The following is an 18,416-nucleotide window of genomic DNA, read 5'->3' as shown; positions in this document are numbered from 1 at the left end:
TTTCCCCAAAAATGTTTTGAAAGTGCTTCATCGGGCAGCGTTTCTGTGAAAAGATTTTTCGAAGTGTTTTAAGATACTAAACTCTCAATCAAACTGTAAAGAATACCGAATGCATGGCTATGTAAGCGGCGTATGTTGCGCCATGTTTCATTTAATATGTTGAATAAATAGTAAAGTTATCTTTGTTTCAAGTCTTCATTTGAAGCTAAATGTTGCCTTCCGACGTAGCATTTATGGCGTAATATACACACACTATATTAGCCATAACTGAGTAGAGCAACGTTTGTTGACTTGTCTTTGACTCAGTAAAATACTGAAATCTCAAATCATCTCTGATTTACTAACTATTTTTACATCTTATAATTCGTTTCTCTTTGAAATCCATAATTTATCGATTACAAAAAAAATGATGAGTGTAGGACAACCGCCCCCCTGGACGAAATCTCTCCCACTAATCTTTGTATTGGTGGACATAATTACCCCTCCCCCCATTAATTTTTCAAGGCGGACATAATCCCTCCCATCATTTTTACAAGGCGGAAATAATCCCCTTCATAAATTTTACAAAACAAACCTCAGCGAATTTAAATAACAAATATAAAGTCATTTTCACACCTTTATTATAATTATTTAATATTTTCCTCATAGCTGAGCAGTGTAAAACCAAATTGGGTGTACAATTTCAGAAAAGAGGCAGATTAAATGAAATTGAATCTGCTTTAAATTTTGCTTTTCACATTAAATTGAAATATATCGCACTCGTTTTTCAGGTATTCAACTGTAAAACTTGTTGGTGCATAATTTGATGTTAGAGGGTTACAATATAAACATATACAGTTTTAATGTTTTCTGACAGTATAAAAATGGTAGTTTTATAGACGCACAGATGTCTTCCGTGTTAAGCAGTATCAAACGCAGACGTTAGTTAAAATATCATCTTCACCACAATTCAATTGAATTCAGTTGAACAAAAATATAATGAGTAGTATAATAATTGGTATTTCGCGGCCATTTTGTTTGGTGGTTTGGTGGTTTTGTCGGTGGTTTCATTGTTTGCGCATGCGCAAGTTTGAAATTGACTTTCGCGGCCATTTTGTTTGGTGGTGCGGTGGTTCTGTCGGTGGTTCCATTGTTTACGCATGCGCAAGTTTGAAATTGACTTTCGCGGCCATATTTAGCGATTTCGCGCGTTAGCGGTCATATTTGGCGATTTCCCGCTTTTAGCGGTTATGTTTAACCATTGTTTAAAATCCAAGACAAAGGGTCATTGTTTAACTGGGTCTCCATTGATTATCAGTATTAATCTTTTTGCGATTGAAGTTGGCAGCCATTGTTTTACCGGCTAATATGAGTTATAATTTGACACCATATGACTCAAACAGGAGAATGTTTGATTCCTTTTGGGATGAGAATGGTAATATGTTACCCTGGAACGATAGTGAAGCTCGTTGTATATATTTGTGGGTTAAGGAGAGTCATCAGAAAATGGTAACTCTTTTAAGACAAACTAACAATTTTCAAACCATAGTTGATCAGTACAATAGCCATCAAGAGATTGAAGAATATCCGGATAGATGTAAATTCATTCCCTTTTTAACCGCATATACAGGACTTAAAGACGAGCCCATAGTACGAGAATAATCAACGTCCAAGACATTATTATTTTTTTTGGATTCTCAATAGTGGTATATAACAAACCGAACAAATTGGATATTGTAAGTCTGTGCTTTAACAGTTGTCTAAAGTGTTTAAAAAATACAAAAAATGGCTCAAGCTCAGATACGTTTTTCTAACGAGTTGCAGACATATTTGAGAGGTTTTGGTTTTGAAAATGTCTCTTGGTCACCAATAAGAAGGGAAATTACATGCACACTTGGTGACAAATTTGTCATAGTTGTGAAAGAGAGACAGCGACGCATTAAAATGATATTTAAAAAGGGTCACCAAAGTTTTCAATTACCATTTGATATTTTTGAAACTCTCTGTGATATGAAGGAAAGTGTTCAGTTATTGGCTTCATTCTTACACGGACAGTCGAAATGACAACTTCAAAACTATTAGAGTTTGAATATAGTTCTCCAAGCATGCTATTCTTTCAAGACAGACTTAAAACGTTCGACATGTGGCCACCTCAAATAGAACCAAACAAGTTCCAATTATCTTCAGCAGGATTTTATTATACTGGCAGAAATGACACAGTAGAGTGTTTTTCTTGCGGTTTGCGATTACATCAGTGGCAGAAAGGAGACGAGTCGTTGTTAGAACATAAAACACATTCTCCAAGTTGTTTATTTTTGAACATAATTGGACATCATAAAAACGACATTTCATGGCAGCATAAGGACACCCGATCTTCGTCCTCCAATGACTCATCCCGAGCACCATGGACGTGGACCGAACCTCTGGCGGGTTTTCAATATGGCGATATCCCCGAATGATCTGAAAATTCAAATTTGAATTTTTCCGTTACCATATGTAACTATAAAAGACATACAACACAGCACAAACATTCAGTGTTTCATCGACATTTGGTGTGATCATATCGCAGCAGAAAAACTTAACATGGATTGCAGTGAACTATCTCAAGATATTTATGAAAATGAACATTGTGACTCCAAAACGAATGTTATGGACACTACAGAGATTTATACTCCAGTTTCTACAAGTGTCGCGCTAATGAATTCATACTTTGACTTTGTATATGCGAAGACACTGTGTGAGGTTATGGGTATGGTGACTAGACAACTTTGCTATGGTTGCCAGATGGATCTCCCATCTCAAAAAGATCACGATTGTATCATGGATACAGACCCTGATGATGATGAGTATAAAATAGAACGTTACTTTAGTGACATGCTAAACGCAGTTAATGAAAAAAATATACTACAAAGTTGGGAAGAAATTGTGCGCATTTCAAACATTTCCTCTGAAATGATTGATTTACACAAACATTTGCTAGAGAGCAATGACTATCTGCAGATAATGAAAACCGAGCGGTGGTGTGAAAAAATGAAAAGAATGGTGTTGACAATCAATCGCATTGAAGATCGACTGTTTCGTCCATCACGTTGAGCAAAAGAATATTTACAACACAACAAAATGGACATATTATGCAATGTTGTATGTGTTTTACTGCATTTTTCTTCAAAAAAAGAATTCATGAGAAATTAAGAACTCTGGCATTGTGTGGCGTAAAATGATTTGTTATATTTATTACTTCACGAATTTCCTTTTTGCATGTTTCAAATAAATATTTAATTCACTTTATGTACATGTATGTCATTGTATGTATATGCTTGTATGATCATATGCTGACTTATTGTATACATGTTTAGTTTCAAATAAATGTATTTATATCTATACATGTTTTCATTTCCTTGCTTTAGTTTAATTAACAACCCATGTGTCCCATAATATAAACTACTAACAACGATGATCATGTTTAATCATGGATAAAACGCAGAAGGAACATATCCTATCACAATATTATTTCGATTCTAAAAACGCAGGCAGCTTTTTGGGTGCAAAAAAGTTACACAGGATATTAAACCAAAACTATCCAAGAGTATTTACTACTTATTTCATACAGAAATGGCTCAACAATCAAGATTCGTATGCCATTCAACGTCAGGCGAGACATACATATAAAAGACCACGTGTTGAAGTGGCGGGTATGAACGATCAGGGTGATATGGATTTAATGGCAGTTGATAACATTGCTAAATACAATGATGGAGTTAAATACCTACTCATTGTTATAGATATATTTTCACGTTTTCTATCCGTTCGACCCTTAGTTAATAAAAAATCTAACACGGTATTGTTAGCAATCAAGGATATTCTTAGTGTTCATAAGCTTAAAAAGTTAAGAACGGACCGAGGTTCTGAATTTATCAATCGTGAATTAAAAGCGTTTATGCAAAAGAAGAGAGTTTACTTGTTTAATACACAAAGCACCGCTAAAGCAAACTATGCAGAGCGAGTCATTCGTACCCTTCGTGGTATGATATTTAGAATGTTAAGATATCAGCGAAATTATAGATATATAGATCACCTTCAAGATATTGTAAATAGTTACAATAATTCCCCTCATCGGAGTTTGGATGGATTAGCACCAAGTGATGTTACAAAGAAAAACGAGACACAACTTTGGAGTAAAATGTATCTAAAACCTAAAAAATTCCCCAAAACGCCTCCTCGCTTTAAATATAAAATTGGTGATTTGGTTAGATTAAGTTACACGAAACATCCCTTTAGAAGAGCTTATCAACAACAATATACTACAGAAGTTTTTAAAATAAAGAGCAAGATTTTCAAACAAGGTTTTCCATTGTATAAGATCATAGACTTGAATAAAGAACCAATATCAGGTTATGTGAATCAAAATGAAATAATTCCTGTTGATAAAGATGCAGACAGTCTTTGGTATGTTGATAAAGTTTTAAAAAAGAGAAAAGTCAAAGGGAAATTAGAGTATTTTGTTCGATGGGAAGGATTTCCAAAATCATTTGATAGCTGGATTGATGCAGATCAAGTTCAAGAACAATAATAATGGAACGATATGTGTTTGTGAGAGACAGTGAAAGTAATCACATCTTCACCGAGAACAAACCCTATAACTTCAAAGTGCAGTTAAAATTACCTCTATCTTTTAATGGTTACTGGAAGGTTGCTTTGTGTGAAATAAGTATAAAAACTGATCCTAAAGCAAGAAGAAAAACTGTAGATAATACCTTATTTATTTACTCAAACGTTTGCAAAGAAAGCGTTGTTGACGGAGGTGAACGTCCCTTATTGAGAAGAATAGAGAAAAACGAAGAAAATGGTTGGAATTATGTGTTAGAATCTCCTTTTTATTTACCCTTAAACCGATCAGAATTCCAAGAGATTGATTTCAGTATAAAAACTGTGGAAAACGAGTATGCTTCATTCGTAAGTTCACCAGTGCATCTCACACTTCATTTTAAGCGATATCCATTTTACCCCAAATATGAATCAATCTAAGTTGTATGTACCGAACCCACAAATGTGGATAGACTATTTCAAAAATAACAAACCTCAAGTTGGGAGGGGATTTGCCATTCCACACAAGTCGAAGATGGGAAGTAATGGTATGACAATCAGCACAGTTTCCCCATCGGAACAGACAGTAAACCAGGCGAAAAGTGAGCTGAAACGAGATGGTTTAAATACTTCAGAAATGTCAACCCTTGTTCATAAATTATCCAAACCTTCAGAAGTAACACATCGTGTAAACAGCGCGAGAAAAAAACAGTTCAGAAACAGGAGTAAACAAACTAAACCGAAAAAAGGACAGAAGTCTACAAGAAAAAATAAACAAACTGAAAATAAACCTGTAAAAAACAATCAAAAATCAAGAAAAGGTGTAAAAGCAAGCAAAAAAGTGGACAATAAATGGAAAATTGATAAGAAAGCGAGAAATAATTCGAAGAAATCTATAACGACGTGGGATATATTTGGTTCATAAAATGTCTTATTTCACAAAAGACGGATTTTCTGAAGGTGTTCCGAATGAATTACTACTATTTGACTTACCTCCTACACAAGTTGCGGTGAATGATGTCCATTATCAAGAGATTCGTCCAATATCCCAAGTGTCGGATGATACTCCCATTGAGTTTCAAATCAGTGGTCAGAATTCGATGGACTATCTCGATCTGAAAGATACACAGTTATGTGTGAAACTAAAAGTAACTAATCCAGATGGATCTAACTTAAAATCGGGTGAGAAGGTGGGACCTGTGAATTTGTTCTTGCAGGCATTATTTTCAATTATAGAAGTGACTCTACAAAACAAGGCGGTTATATCATCTAATTACAATCCATATATAGCCATGTTTAATACTTTACTATGTAATGGAAAAGATGCTTCATTTTCTCAATTGTCTTCTCAACTATTCATAAAAGATGACAATGATCACCCAGAAGACTGTGATCCTAGTGGAGCAAACAATGGATTGTTTTTACGGGCAAAATATATAACAGAATCAAAAACTTTAGAGTTGCAAGGGCCTATATATCACAGTTTATTTACTATTAAACGGTACCTGTTAAACCAAGTGGATGTTAATGTGAAGTTGTATCGTAGTTCTCCAGCATTCTGTCTAAGTTCTGGCGAGACATCCCCAAGCTATAAAGTAAACATTACAGATAGTTATCTTTTAGTAAAAAAAGTTAGAGTCAATCCAGCTCTCATTGTTGCTCACTCTGAGATGTTAAAGATCAACACAGCAAAGTATCCATTTGATAGACTTGAATGTCGGTTACAAACCATTGCTGCAGGAAGTACGGTGTTTACGTGGGATAACTTATTTCAAGGACAAAAACCAAATACAATTGTCGTAGCCTTTGTTAGATCAGCAGCAATTTCGGGAGATTATAAATCAAATCCATTTCATTTCCTAAACTGTGACATTAGGAGTATTTGCCTTTATGCTGATGGGGTTCCAGTGTGGGGTAATCCACTAAAAACAAATTTTAATAATTTAAATGGAGAAAGTTTTATGAGAGTATACGCAAATATGTTTCTAACAAATGGAATGTGGAATAAAGATGCTGGACTTGATATAAACAGAGAAGACTTTGCACGCACATCCTGTATTTTTACATTTCAATTAGAGCCAAAGTTTTCTGATGAAGCATTTCTATCTCTAATAAAAACAGGAAATGTGCGATTAGAGGTTCAATTTGGAACGGCTTTATCTACCGCAACAAGCTGTATTGTGTATAATAGTTCTCCTGGATTTTTTCAAATTAACGCTCAGAGAGACATAATAACAGAATGAATACATCACAGCTTCAGTGTTGTATAGACTGTGATCCAATGTTGCAAAAAACAATTTTGGGGGTGTTTGCGGCTGATCAACTACCAAACGACTTGGTATTTCCATGTGGTTTTATTGCCAATACAGACAATCATTTCATGGAAGGAAGACATTGGTGTACATTTTACTTCCCAAATTCAACCACTATCGAATATTTTGACAGTTATGGGAAACCAATTGACTATTTTAACACTTATTTTCTGAAATATGCTTCTTATTTTTCAACTGTTATCACAAATTCGAGACAGCTACAAAGTAATTACAGTGATGTTTGTGGGATGTATTGTTTGTTTTTCTTACTACAACGAACAAATGGTGTATCTTTTTATGACATTGTACATAGTTTTTTCAATGATTATGACTGTAATGATTTACTTGTATATAACTTCGTTAGAAATATGTTTCCATATTGTTCGCAAAATGGTTGTTTCAAAAACCAAACATGTAGATCACTAATAAAGTAGTGTATTTAAATGGTTTTTGTTTGTATTCTATTTATTGTGTTCTCTGTTATCAAGAAGTGTAGATCATGTTGGATGCATTAATTAAATTTGAATGCCCTGCCACTTGTATTGTGGCAGGAACAAGTGGAAGTGGAAAGTCAACCTTTCTATTTGAGTTGTTTAAAAATGCAAACTCTATGTTTACCATGATTCCGAAAAAGATTATATATTGTTATTCTACCTATCAATCCTTATTTGATGATATGAAAGAACATGTGGAAAATATTGAATTTTTTGAAGGTTTACCAACTAAAGACGATATGGACATGTGGACTATGGAAACTGACTTCAAAATATTAGTGATTGATGATTTAGCACAAAAAGCTTCACAAAGTGTAGATATTGTCAACTTATTCACCATTTATAGTCATCACCATAATTTTTCAGTCTTTTTCGTAGTGCAAAATTTATTTACAGGAGGAAAATATTTTCGAACTATTAGTCTAAACAGTCATTATTTTGTGTTGTTTAACAATCAGAGAGATAAATTACAAATTCAAGCATTAGCCAAACAAATGTTTCCCGGTGAAACGCATTATTTTATGGATGCCTATAGAAAAGCCACAAACAAGAAATATAGTTACCTTCTGGTGGATGTAAGTCCACATTCTAACCCGTTATATAAACTTCGTACAGACATCTTTCCACATCAAACCCCCATTGTATTTCTACCTGAAAAGGAGAAAAATGGAAGATAAACTACAGAAGGAGAGACATTTTTTAAAATTTATGATCAACACCAATGAAAAACAACAAAAAATGTTGATAAAAAACTTAACAAAATCTCAATTGGCTGCACTTATAGAGGTGATTTACAATGCTATCAGGGGAAATCTTGTCATTCCAGAAAAGGATAAAAAGAACTTGAAACGATATAGACATGTCATACGTAAAGTAATATCCAAAAGACTCTCTCAAAAAAGGAGGAAAGCCATTCTGTTAAAATATTTCAAACAGTTTTTAGCGTTAATTAAACCCAGTGAATCATGGCTCAAGAATTAGTGTTAATTCCTAAATCAAAGTATGAATACTTACTCTCTAAATGTGATGGAAGTTTACAAAACAGTCAACCTTCTAAAAACAATAACATGGTATTACAACAAAATGGTAAGAATTCACAGAAAAGGTTGACTCAAAATGGCGGGAAGTTACAGAAAAAATCAATTCAAAATGACGGAAATTTACAGAAAAGACTAGTCGTGAAACGTTTAAACAAGTTTTTTGAAAAACCTAAAAAAAATAAGAAAAAAAATGAGAATCTCAAAGAAATAAAGTCAAAACAAAACAAAAGGGGAAAAACAAAGATAATTAACAAATTGAAATGGATTCCCTATAGTATTTGAAATTCAAATGTTTAAAATTCAAATGTTTGGCGAACTTTTTTACCGCCAAATTCACATTTTGGTGGAATATTTTCCCACCAAAACATTTGACAAACTAGTTCATTTACTATTGAGTTTCCGAGTTAGTAACATTCTTTAAGTTTTTACAGAAGGAAGAAATTGATACTTTTGAACCTGAAAAAATACCAGAGGATGGATCTAAGGGGTATATTCTAGAAGTAGATCTAGAATATCCAAAACATTTACATGACAGTCATAACGACTACCCATTAGCTCCGGAACGTAAATTCACACCCAATGAAAAATTATCTCCTTATGCTCAACATGTGTTGAAACATTTACACAACAGTGAGGAACTTCAACCCAGAGCAAAGGTGGAAAAATTACTCACCACTTTAGAAAACAAACAGAATTATGTACTTCACTATCGCAACCTGCAACTGTATCTCCAACTCGGTCTAAAATTGAAAAAAATACATAAAGTATTAGAGTTCCAACAAGAGGCTTTCATGAAACCCTACGTTGAGTTCAACACCAAAATGCGACAACAAGCCAAGACTGCTTACGAGAAGAACTTCTTCAAACTCATGAACAACTCGGTCTTCGGTAAGGTTGTTGTTGTTGTTTTTTTGTTTTTTTTGGGGGGTTCGTGTTAATTTATAACATTGTTATCATTTTTGTATGATCTGCCCGTATGTAATTTATACAATTTATTTATTGTCACTTCCATACCACTAATACTTATCTACAAAAACAACTGTTCAATAATTGTCAGGCGTAGTTTCACTTTTTGGTATTTCATTCATCTTCAATCAGACGCTTACAAGTGCTCATGTACAATTAGGAACCTAAAGTAAAACTGACCAAAACTAACTACCGGCAAGTAAAAAGTGTATTTTTCGGTCCCATTTTCATATCCCTCATCCAAAACACAGGTATCTAAGATAACGACGGATACCATCATAAAAACATATATTGAGCAGTTCAGAGTAAAGATTAACATGATGAAAAGTTACTTACCAAAAATTTTGTTTACTTTCAGGAAAAACCATGGAAAATCTTCGGAAGCATCGGTCCGTAGAACTTGTTCATACAGAAAAACGACTACAGAAGGTGTCATCCAAACCCACTTATAAGATGCACCGGATTTTTTCTGAAGACCTTGTTGGTGTTGAATTAAGTCACAAAAAAAATTAAATTAAATAAACCAATTTTTGTTGGAATGAGTATCCTTGATTTGTCAAAATATACCATGTACGATTTTTATTATAATCATTTGAAAAATGTGTATGGTAGCAACGTTGAGCTAGAATTAACGGACACAGATTCATTTTTAGTATCATGTACAACACCGGACATTTTCCAAGATATGTTGGCCTATTCACATTTGTTTGACACTTCAGATTTCCCTAAAGATCATTTTTTATATAGTGACTTCAACAAAAAAGTAATGGGAAAAATGAAAAGTGAAACAAATGAGAAATGTATTAGTGAATATTGCGGTTTGCGATCGAAAATGTATGCATTTAAGTGTGATGATATAGACGAGAAAAGAGCAAAAGGGATATCAAAAGCGGTTGTTAAAAAATCATTGACTCTTAATGATTATAAACATGTATTATTTAATAATTCTCAAATGCACTCAACAATGCATTCATTAAGTCATAACCATAAAATTTATCTGGAAACAATCAGCAAAGTAGGATTATCTAGTTTTGATGACAAAAGATTTTTATTAGAAGATGGAATTAAATCATATGCTTATGGACATTATAAGATACAAGAGATATAATTTCTATGTTTTATACCAAATTACATCTAATTTCATGTAATTTCATGTGATGTTATCTACTGCTCTACTGTTGAAATGTAACCTAAAATAAATAAAAAAAATAAATAAAAATGTATGATCTTTGTTAAACAAATTGTTTGAATTCAATTATAATCAACTTTATTTGTATTTGCATTGTATTGTATTTATAAGAAAATAAATATTAAAATCTTGTCTGATATTTTATTTATTGATACAACATACCGGAATGGTATAAAATAGCTCGTCAGACATGTCCTCAACTTATAAATCTCAATTTGGTCTTGTTAAATTTTAAAATATTGTATTAATGGAATGAAATAGTTATACACAAAAATAAATAATAAAAAACATTCACGTTTTCATTACAATAAGATCGAACACATTTTAACATTTCTGTAGGGTTGATTTAATGAAATGTAAACGATACATCATACCTTTAAGGTATGAGGTTATTTGATAAAGAAATTGTGTGAATCCTTTACCGATTTAATAAAAATAGTGAAACTCAAAAGAAGCTAAGAGAGGACAAAACTGTTATATCTTCAAAACCTACTTTTGGTGGTCAAAATAAAAGATTATTTAGTAAGTTGTTTGAAAAACTTTCATGTCATTGTAAGGTTCAACGGAGGTGTTCATAATGATAAACAGAGTCCAGTGAATCGAGCGCTGGCATTTGACAATGGTTTAATAAGTGATTTATTGTGATAGCTCACCACAGTGGAAGAGCTTTAGTCACCCTGAATGATAAACTAGATATATGATAACGACAATCTCGTCTTTTGAGCCATCAGCAGCTCATTTAACTGTCTTCACTTTAAGTTATTACAATGGGTACGTCGGAGAGTAATTGAGTGGCTATTAGATATGGTGTTGTTGTACGAATTGACACTAAACGGTCAGGTTTTAGTCATTCAATTTCTTGAAATCACTTTCGATCACGCGATGGCTGGGTTCTGATGAACTTTTGTTTGTCAATGACCTGTGATCTTACATATAAAAGAATCCGTTTGATCACATATAAAGATGGTGGAGGTTATGATAAGTCCATCGTCTGATGAGGGAAAACAATACCATTGAATAGATCCTAGGTCGATGACCCTATGTTAGAAACGTTGGATGAGTTGTCCTTTGACATACAATACACTGATGTGGTTAGTGTGACAATGCTATTGTTTATATCCCTTCTATTGAAATGAATACTGTTAATCAATGGAGACCCAGTTAAACAATGACCCTTTGTCTTGGATTTCAAACAATGGTTAAATATGGCCGCTAACGCGGGAAACCGCCACAGATGGCCGCGAGAGTCAATTTCAAACGCACATCCAATTAAAAGACACATGCTAAATTTATAAGTTTAATGATGTATATTAATGTGTGATCAGTTCGTCCTCCACCTTCTTGTCTGTCTGGAGCGTACATCTGACAGGATCCAATTGTCCTATCCACCTAATGTACAGTAGCAATACTGAATTTTATCACCACACTTGCTAAAATGTATAACAATGTTGTTAAATTAGATGAGTTTGACTTGTAATTGCTGAAAGTATAGCTTTCATATCAAATATCTGCTGTATGTTTTAAATTAGAGTATGTCTTGCTATACCTATTTCAGGGACTAGAATTTGTCATTAATGCCATCGCGGATAAAATCATTTGCAAGTGAATAATTGCTTTTTTTTCTAGAACGGGCATAAGTACAATTTTCAATGTTCGTTGAATGCACAAGACTATAGGTACTCACATTACAATAACATAGTTGTTAAATGTTTTTCTCAAGAAGCAAATATTACCTGGAACAATTTGAACACCTGCTGAAGGAAAGTCATTTCCCCCTTTCTCCTCTTTAGCCAATATATCATTCGTCATAAATCTGTCAAAACCAGGGTACAAAATCAAGTACTAGTAATACGAAGGTTATTAAGGTACCTCTTTGTAAATTATTGGATCAACCAATCATGATTACAAGTAAACATTTAATATAAAGTATATAATACTGCAAAAGTTTCATGAAATCAAACCTGTGAAAAAGATGATGTTATAAATCTGTTTAATATCAATATGTACAGGATTGCTTGGTGACAGTTAATTAAACTATATACAATAACAATGATTAATTACAAACTAGTTTAATAACATACAAAACAAAATATCGCATGGGGCTTTCTGATTCTAACCAAAGATTAAAACAACACAGTAATGACTAATATTGATCTCAAAAAGAGATTTTTAAAGAGGAAAATTATCATTATCTTCTCACACAAAGGAGTGTGTAATAAATCGAGCGTTGGACAACGGTTTAATTAGTGACCTTACTGTGATAGATCACCTCATTGTACTAGATTTAGTTAGCCTGGATGATAAACTAAATGTATGATAACGATAATAGTGACAGTCCCGTCTTTTGGACTTTCAACACATCATTTAACCGACTTTTCACTTTAATGGTATTACAATGCGTCAATGACATGTGCTTTTTCACCTTAAATAATCAGAAGTTTGATCACTTAAAAAGATAGAGGGGGTTATAATTAGTACATCGTGTGATAAGGGGACAACAATTAAAGGCAATACTATTAAACAAATGATGCGTTAATCATTGTTAGAAACTTTGGAGCGTTGTCCTTTGGCATACATAACCCTGATCTGATAAAGACGATAGTGCTATCTTCGTGTCGTACCATAAACTACATTGAAATGAATACTCTCAATCAAACAATGCACCCGTCAACATTCCGCGGACCTGCCTGTGATGGGACCCGCCAGATTCGTCAAAGATGACCGCGAGTTATCCTTCTTTTACCCTATAACCTAGTGATAACTATGGGTTTTTTCCTTTGTAAAAATGGAAAACATTATTATTTTTTTGAACAGAGACATTATAAATCTTTGTGGTAATGAAAAAACTGTATCTGCTGATGAACAAGGACAACAAACGTCTTTTCAAAGTTTTAAAATGAACATTTTGAAACCTTTGTCTTAAACTTTCTTCCAAAACATTCGTGTATGAATCGTTATTCTTTGAAACAAAGAAATCATATAAAATCATTAAAGGGAAAAAAAACGTTGTAATTTTCCTAACTAGTGAGATCAAATTTTGTTTATTACTTGTAAAAGGGATTGAAAAAAAACTTTTGAAAAATTTGATGATTGTAGAAAACAATAGTTGTTATCATAACCTCTCAACTGTTAGGTCAGCTCAATATAACCTTTATCAATATTTTATGTAAAATGATCATGAGCCCCTTTTAAAAGGTATCAAGTACAATCATTATAACAATCGTGACCATTTCTATGATAAATGTTATTGTTAACATGTTAAGATTGTTCTCCCTATCGCTCCTTTTGGGAGTTGAATTGATATATAAAAATATTGTATTGATGGTGATAACGGAACTCATCTTTGCTAATGTTATGTTAACGGAAAAATGAGTATGGTTTTGCAAGGTGAAAAGTTCATATCACCGTTCATTAAATTTGAATGTCTTTCACTGTTAACAATGACCCTTTGTCTTGGATTTTAAACAATGGTTAAACATAACCGCTAAAAGCGGGAAATCGCCAAATATGACCGCTAACGCGCGAAATCGCTAAATATGGCCGCGAAAGTCAATTTCAAACTTGCGCATGCGTAAACAATGGAACCACCGACAGAACCACCGCACCACCAAACAAAATGGCCGCGAAAGTCAATTTCAAACTTGCGCATGCGCAAACAATGAAACCACCGACAAAACCACCAAACCACCAAACAAAATGGCCGCGAAATACCAATTATTATACTACTATAATGATATCTATTTTTCTTAATTGCCATATAAACGCATCCGACAAAAATACCCCAGGGGAAAATTTACACTCGTGGGAGTTGTTCATGTGAGCATTTAATGTCAAAACGGTTGATAAATTATGCAAGAACTTCATCAAAAGACACCAGTTTAAACTTTAATCAGCCAAAATGTATGTGAAAGGGGAAGGCACGCAAAACCTATCTTGCCATGATTAAAGCCTTTTTTGTTTGGGGGCGGGGGGGGGGCGGTTCCTTTGTATGGGGGACTGCATGCTCACATAGTGTGCTGCCCGTTCTTGAAGTACGTACCCTCTAATGTCATATTCTGGACCCGCCCTCGGGGCCCGTTCCAATAGGATAGCTCAGTTGTATACCGTGCGCTGCTTATGAGTGCCTAGGGACGTCCGTAAAACTACGAGAAGGTCCCGGAAACACCTGTAAATCTACGAGCAGAATCCTGAGAAACCCGTAAAACTACGAGCAAAACCCTGAGACATCCGAAAAACTACGAGCAGAATCCAGAGACACCCGTAAGACTACGAGCAGAATCCGGAGTCCCCCGTAAATCTACGAGCAGAATCCGGAGACACCCGTAAATCTACGAGCAGAATCCGGAGACCCCCGTAAAAGTACGAGCAGAATCTGGAGACAACCGTTAAGCTATGAGCAGAATCCATACAATAAATGTTCCCACGACATTTTGATTGAAAGTAGTTTACCCAAAATTCTGAGTTACGCCTCTTTAAGGGAGGCAATATATAGGATGCACTTGATAGATGAAAAATGTACACAAACCATATGGGTTTTTTTTTTTTGATCATTGAAGTCAAATGAGTTGAACATAATAATGCATTTAAAGTAAAAAAAAAAATCCCACTCTGCATCAACTGTGCCCCCCTTTAAGTATCTTTAGAAGAAAACGAACCCCTCTCATTAAAAGGTACTCGCTCGAGTTTTTTTTACTAAAACATAGTTTTGCCGGAAATACATCTGAAAACACTTATTTTATCATTATTTTACTACATATGCTATCCAATTTGCAGAAAAGAAATAACAGTTATAGTATAAAAAGCATTTTGGTTTTAGCGGGCTACGAACCAACGCTGGTTAAGTCAAGAAAAAAATATAGAAAGCCGCCGCCTAAACCAAAAAAGATTCCAGGCTTTCGAGAAAAAGCATGGATATTATGACCTTCGAACAATACATTGATAACATCACGTGATAATGTTAATCAACCAATCACGCAACAACAGAGCGGTAATTAACTGACCTACTGCGTTATGAACGCTTATAAAAATAATGGTGTTCAAAGACGATATCTGAACAAGTATCAACATTTACTGAAGGGTTTCAGCTTCTGGTATCTTAGTTTTAACACTCCTTGTGATTTGCCACACTTTGAGCGTTTTTGTTGGTAATAAACTAGTGTTGGTTTTATATCGGTTTCACGAACTGTGTATTTGATGTTTCAAATAAAACTAACACCAGTTTAATCGTTTTTTTTACGAAAACCGAAACCGGCTTTTGAAACTATCGAAACTCCTACGGCGGTTTCATCGGTTCGTTTCATCAGAAAACAAGTTTACTTTGAAAAAAAGATGGCGGAAAGTGATTAAATACGTTTGATGAAACTCAAATCCTTTTTATAACAATATCGAATGGGCAAACTAGCTAAATGAAAAAGGTAATATTAATAATTAGAAATAATGGTAACATGCAGTAGCCCCCCCCCCCACATGTTGTTACAACTGTATACAAAACCATGCATTTGTTACTTCAAGCAAAACTATCAAAACCGGATTTGAAACTGCTGAAACCATTGAAACCGAAACTGAAACTGATTTGGTATCAACTAAAAAACACCAAAATTTTCGTCATACTAAAATAGTGCATTTTACAAAAAAAAACATGAGCGAGTACCTTAAATGTCTTTCGATATTTATTTAAATGGCTCGCGGCTTATCTGGCGTTGCACATAATTACACATCTTAATATAATTTATATTATCTTCCGCGTTCAACTGAGTTATCACGACGAATGCGAATGAATACATATTGGGTTAGAAAAGTTTAATTTAAAACCGACACACAGTCACAAAATATACTGTCATCAAACAAATATAAAAATTATAATCTGCAATCAAACAACTATACAAAGTAATGAATACATATAACATTATTTAAAAAATCCTAAAACTTTGAAAACCTCAAAAGCGTTATTCTCTTGAGGTAGTTTTAATTATTGTTTTAAACAAATGTAGACCAAAACCTCCATGGATAACACCTCCTATGTCATATCGACATGGTGGACAAAACATCCCATGTCATTTTGATATGGTGGACAAAACATCCCATGTCATTTTGATATGGTGGACAAAACATCCCATGTCATTTTGATATGGTGGACAATACCTCCCATGTCATTTCGACATGATTGAAAAAACATCCCATGTCATTTTGATATGGTGGACAAAATTGACATGGTGAAAAAAAAATCCCATGTCATTTTGAGATGGTGGACAAAACATCCCATTACGTTTTGACATGGTGGACAAAACATCCCATGTCATTATGACATGGTGGACAAAACATCCCATATCATTATGACATGGTGGACAAAACATCCCATAACGTTTTGACATGGTGGACAAAACATCCCACGTCATTTCGACATGGTGGGCAAAACATCCCATGTCATTTTGGCATGGTGGACAAAACATCCCATAACGTTTTGACATGGTGGACAAAACATCCCATATCAGTATGACATGATGGACGAAACATTTCATATTATTTTGACATGGTGAAAAAAAACAACATTCCATGTCATGTTGACATGGTTGACAAAACATCCCATGTCACGTTGACATGGTGGACAAAAAATTCCATATTATTTTGATAGGGTGGACGAAACATCCCATGGCATTTTCACATATGGACAAAACATCCCATATCATTTTGACAGAGTGTACGGAACATCCCACATCATTTTGACGTGGTCGACAAAACATCCCAGAACAGTTTGACTGTCAACGACCGTTTTCAGTATGGTAACAATCATTTACATTTAGATAGAATTTAGTAATTTGTGATGTTGTGGTGATACATATACATGTGTCAATACTGACAAACATTACTGGATCTAATATCGAGGATGGGACGTTTTGCCCACCATGTCAAATAACCTTGGATGTTTTGCCCACCATGTCAAGTTATCTGGGATGTTTTGTCCACCATGTCAAATAATCTAGGATGTTTTGTTCACCATGTCAAATAATCTAGGATGTTTTGCCCACCATGTCAAGTTATCTGGGATGTTTTGTCCACCATGTCAAGTTATCTAGGATGTTTTGTCCACCATGTCAAATAATCTAGGATGTTTTGTCCACCATGTCAAATAATCTAGGATGTTTTGTTCACCATGTCAAATAATCTAGGATGTTTTGCCCACCATGTCAAGTTATCTGGGATGTTTTGCCCACCATGTCAAGTTATCTGGGATGTTTTGTCAACCATGTCAAGTTATCTGGGATGTTTTGACCACCGTGTCAAATAATCTGGGATATTTGCCCACCATGTAAAATAATCTGGAATGTTTTGTCAACCATGTCAAGTTATCTGGGATGTTTTGACCACCGTGTCAAATAATCTGGGATATTTGCCCACCATGTAAAATAATCTGGGATGTTTTGTCAACCATGTCAAATAATCTGGGATATTTGCCCACCATGTCAAATAATCTAGGATGTTTTGTCAACCATGTCAAATAATCTGGGATATTTGCCCACCATGTAAAATAATCTGGAATGTTTGGTCCACCTTGTCAAAATGATGTGGGAGGTTTAGACCAGGTAATCAAAAATGACATAGAGGGTTTTGTCCAGTTGAGGTTTTATCCTTATATGGGGTTGTCCATTGCATGTTTTGTCCATGGGATGTTTTGTCCATAGGAGGTTTTGCCATAGGTGGTTTTGTACATGGGAGGTATTGTCCATGGGAGGTTTTGCCATAGGAGGTTTTGTACATGGGCGGTCTTGTCCCGCTCACGTTATGAACACATTGTTTTCCCCATTACATTAGAGAAACTTGCCATGGACAATGTTGTATACGTATAAAAGGGCAT

At 34.3% G+C, this 18,416-nt stretch overlaps 1 long non-coding RNA gene across 10 annotated transcripts; it reads right to left on the bottom strand.

The window, feature by feature from the left end:
* Positions 1–2,271: 2,271 nt before the first annotated feature.
* Positions 2,272–9,528, bottom strand: LOC128208130 (uncharacterized). Of its 10 annotated transcripts, none has more exons than XR_008256861.1 (8): positions 9,258–9,523; positions 9,083–9,149; positions 8,384–8,422; positions 7,933–8,020; positions 6,069–6,151; positions 5,557–5,678; positions 5,058–5,170; positions 2,272–2,439 (listed from the first exon to the last, which is right to left on the bottom strand). It is a non-coding gene; the product is annotated as an uncharacterized LOC128208130 (long non-coding RNA). The 10 variants fall into 10 exon arrangements; XR_008256863.1 differs by having other exon boundaries at positions 9,424–9,500; XR_008256858.1 differs by having other exon boundaries at positions 7,933–8,422; positions 9,258–9,528.
* Between the last annotated feature and the right edge of the window lie 8,888 nt (positions 9,529–18,416).

This window comes from Mya arenaria, chromosome 11 (genome assembly GCF_026914265.1).
Source record: "Mya arenaria isolate MELC-2E11 chromosome 11, ASM2691426v1".
NCBI classification, from domain to species: Eukaryota; Metazoa; Mollusca; class Bivalvia; order Myida; family Myidae; genus Mya; species Mya arenaria.
This window is presented reverse-complemented; position numbering and strand designations above follow the sequence as displayed.